The sequence below is a fragment of the Eucyclogobius newberryi genome, unplaced genomic scaffold (genome assembly GCF_026437365.1).
Source record: "Eucyclogobius newberryi isolate DKJ021-1_F unplaced genomic scaffold, fEucNew1.0.hap1 SCAF_4, whole genome shotgun sequence".
NCBI classification, from domain to species: Eukaryota; Metazoa; Chordata; class Actinopteri; order Gobiiformes; family Gobiidae; genus Eucyclogobius; species Eucyclogobius newberryi.
Window position 1 is genome coordinate 1,405,589 of NW_027316056.1, and position 4,429 is coordinate 1,410,017.

The following is a 4,429-nucleotide window of genomic DNA, read 5'->3' on the forward strand; positions in this document are numbered from 1 at the left end:
CCCGTCCAACCGGGGGCTTTACATATTGGCTATGGAAACCCAATATGTGTTTCACGACCTTTTTTCGACGCTATTACTAAATAAAGCGGCGCTTTTAACGCGGAGGCGATCTAGAGCGCCGCACGCCTCTCGTGTCATATTGACTTTCCATACTCTCGCGCCGCCTGCGCCTCTCGGCCGTGCGGATCACACTCTGCGTATTGCGCCGTATTTGACATGGTATTTGGCCGTGGAGGTTCGGCATTTTCCAGACCACGGCTCGGCAGCCAATCAGAGCCAAGCACACAAACTTTGTCGACCAATCAGCGCGCAGCATGCAAATTTTCACTTGTAAACACTAAACTGTCATGGCGCGGACCACGGCGGACTATCGTCAAGCGCTTCCCGGCCCAATTTAAAAAACGTTTCTGAAATGTATTAATAAAAATTACACCGTCCTTGCCCTCGAAAATGTCCGTCCACATGTCGAGATACGCCGTCCAAAAGACGGGAAGACGGCCCTCTAGCTAAAAGCCTGCTCTCGGGGGACGAGCCACACGCGGCTGCAGGTGAACGAGGCTCTGCAGGTGAGCGGTAGGTGCGTTTTATGATTGACACGTGGCAGGACTAATGGGCCGTCCACGCCACGAGGAAATAAGACTCAAATTTGGGCCAAAAAAATCGTCCATTCAACCTTTAACTAGTAATTTGTCCATATATGGGGCATTTTCATCGCTTAAGTTTCGTTTTGACAGACATGCCCACTTCGCAGTCTTCTCGCTTCTCATTGGCCGAGCGGTGTCCGTGATCTTAATTTGAAAGCGGGCATCTGATTGGCCGCTGTGTTCGGTTGTACTCGGAAATGCCCGCTCTAATTTTGCCCCAAAAGTGATATCGAGGTTGGCGAGCATCAATCTCCTCAGTTCGCAATTCAGTCTTTTTAAAGTTGTTTGCAACAAAAGCTGTAATTTTGCACATTAGGGACAATGTCAATGTGGAAGTATCCAAGGGCCCCAAGGGCCCCGCCCCCTTTGGAGTTGTTAGCATCAGGGCAATGTATATATGTTAGTAGTTTATTTTGTAGGACGTGATTTCATATATTCCACAAGATCTCCTTGTGTCAAATGCTGTAAACAGTATTTATTTTGTATCTAAGAAACATGATTATATTGAATTAAACAGTTTTAAAGATCATGATCTCTGGTTTATATGATTCACTATTTGTGCTCTTCATATCAAATAACAGATAAAAGTACTTACAATAACCAGGTTTAAAACAACACATTTATCTTGTTCTTATGATGCTGCGATGCCGCGCGCACTTGTGGGCCCCTGAAATTGCTGCGGGGCCCCTAACTTTTTTAGGTAGGGGGCCCTCCTGGCCCCTAACTTTGAAAATCTATTTCTCAGCCTGATGTGTATCTATGTATATTAGGGATGGGAATCACTGGGTACCTCACCATACGATACACGGCTCGCGATACGATAATATCGCGATATGGCAATACTAAATATAAATGTATCTCAATGTTTGTTGAAACACAATGATAAATAAACAACTTGTATCCTATTTGTTAAAAAGGCTCCATGAGAGATGCTGGCCCATTAAGGGGCGGAGCCTAGACCAAGCGGAGCGAGGGAGAGAGAGAGAAGAAGTTTGGTCCGTGGGAGTTCGCCATCTAAGTTTATAAGTTTACAGTTTAAATTAGCAGGTCGTTTGCCTCCCCAGTCTAGCAGTGGGTGCGTTATATTAGATTATATAAGATAATCCTTTATTGTCCCACATGGGGAAATGTCATTGATGCAACGCAGGAAGATACAGAGGAAAAGAACAGATCACTTATAGGAAGTTTGATGGATATTGTCATATCAGCCCTAATGTACATATGTGTGTACGCACATCATTGCCAGACTCATTCTATCCTTTTCTGTCCTTGTTATAGCATCATCAGCACAACTACGTGCTGAGACTTTTCCCAGTATAAAGCATGGCCTATCTTAACCTGTGAGTTTTGGTGCCATCTACTGGCTGTAGAGGGAATTACACAGCAGATCCTATAGGTAACAATTCAAGAGCATGTTTAGAGGCTGATAACTTTACAAATAATGCATAACATTTAACCTTTAATAGAACCAAAATAAAAATAGAACATTGGACAAAACAAGACACAGCGAGCATTTAAACTCAACATGTAGTCCGGCATATTCAGTCCATTCGGTCCAAGTCTCTCAAATTTGCCAAGGTCTAGATCAGCCCCCGCTGCCTCACGAGAGACACAATTCTAATATGGCGGCGACCGAGACAGGTCCCGCTGATACAGCTCAGGCAATCATTTTCTCTCTTGTTCCAAATGATAACCCTATGTGTGGTAAGCCAGTGTCTGAAGCCGCCATATCATGATTGTGTTCATTAAGAATATGAAGGAAAATGATTAGTTAATGAAGAATATTGGACTGATTGACATATGGAGGGAATTGAACCCTCATGCACGCCAGCATACCTGTTTTTCAAATCCACATGCACTTTATTCCAGAATATCTCTTAATTTCATTAAAGACTTAGAATGAAGCAGATGTAGGCACAATAGACATAAATGATCACGCTCATATCTACATTTCTGTAGATTTAGAGGAAAGATGAAACACTGGAGGAGGTGGAGGTTCAATGCTGAATGACTCTTTGTTTTAAGACAAAATGTCCAACAACATTAAGACGTATCCGTCCATCCTTTGGGAGACTTCTAAAACAGTTTTGATACAAATATAGCCATTGAGAAAAAGAAAGACAAACTCAAAATGCTGGAGGAAAACCAAGAAGGGAAATCCTCAAAGGCTACAGGACATTTGAAATAAAAGTGACCTGACCTAACAGGAAATAGTTAAGAAAATGCTTTTTACCAAACAAAGTCTTTACTAAAGTGGATACAAAATACAAAAAACTATTAGCCTGCAAAAGAACAACTTTAGAAACATGACAAACAGAGTAAAGCAATCTTAACCAAACAAGACCAAATTCCAGACTTCGTTGGAAAATAGATTTTTTTGTTTTTGTCATGTTTTGTTTCACTGTGTGAGTTATTTGTGTTCAATAACATTTGAAAATAAATAATGATATATATATATATATATATATATATATATATATATATATATATATATATATATATATATATATATATATATATATATATATAACTTATTATTCATTTGTATATATTTTTGTAATTAAGTATGAATTGGTCCTAAAACCCAACTCCAATTGGTTGATCCACACAGACTATAAGGAAAGCTTACTAAATACAGCTTAGAACTTCTGACCCTAATGAGACAGTTTATTGTGCCAATAAATATATCAAATAAAGTTTAATTCCACAAAGAAGCTGGAATGGTTCAGGTCTGCGTAACCACGTGAGCACGTGACTGCTGCTGATGGAGAAGCATCACAGCTGATTTATGGTTCAGCCTGTATTTAATCTCCCACATAGTCCGTGTGGATCCACCAATCACAGCCTTTGTTGTCAAAGGTGACTTTAGGATGGAGGAGCTGCAAGCTTTCTGATTGGCTGCGGTGTGAGTGGGGGCGGTGTGCGGCATTTCCGCCCAGATTTCATGGAGAGGCATAAACTACCGTTTAATCAGCCCCACCCCTTAAATCACCCTGCGCACGCGCGCGCACTAGCTCTCACACACGCGCGCACGCTCTCTCTCTCGCGCGCACGCTCTCACACGCGCGCGTGCTCTCACACGCGCGCGCACGCTCTTTCTCGCGTGCGCTCCCACACACGCGCGCACGCTCTTACACACGCGCGCGCTCACACGCACGCACGCTCTCACGCGCACTACCCCCTCCACGGCACTAACCATGAGTCAGGTAAAGTCAATGTGAAATCCACAGATTGGGACATTCAGAGCTTGTGGGACAAACAGCAGATTCCTCAGTTACAGACGTGTATTTTTACACTAGAGACCGTCAACAAATGGCAATACCAAATATATTTCAATTCTTAATAGCCACAACACTTTAAATACAAAATAAATACAACAGGGTGAAGGCCATTACAAACACTATTCATTATTACAATGTAATAAGAACATAATAAAAATGTATTGAATATTGCTATTCATCATAATGGCTTATAATGACGTTAAACTATGAATTATGGAGCCTCGACTTTTGTCATCTGACGCTTTATTAGGCTCAGTTTGTTTAATGATTGTGAATTGGGAATATTAATAAATATTATTCAATGTGTTTATTCACACACACACACACACACACACACACAGAGTTATGGTGAATTACAAATATGAACATTCAATAGCTTTTAAATGTGAAATTGTCGTTTCGCCACATTCATAGCACGTATGACCTGATATTGCCATTTGTTGACGGTCTCTAAATGCCTCATGACTTGGAGCCGGCAGCGTATTTCAAACATTGTACATTTGT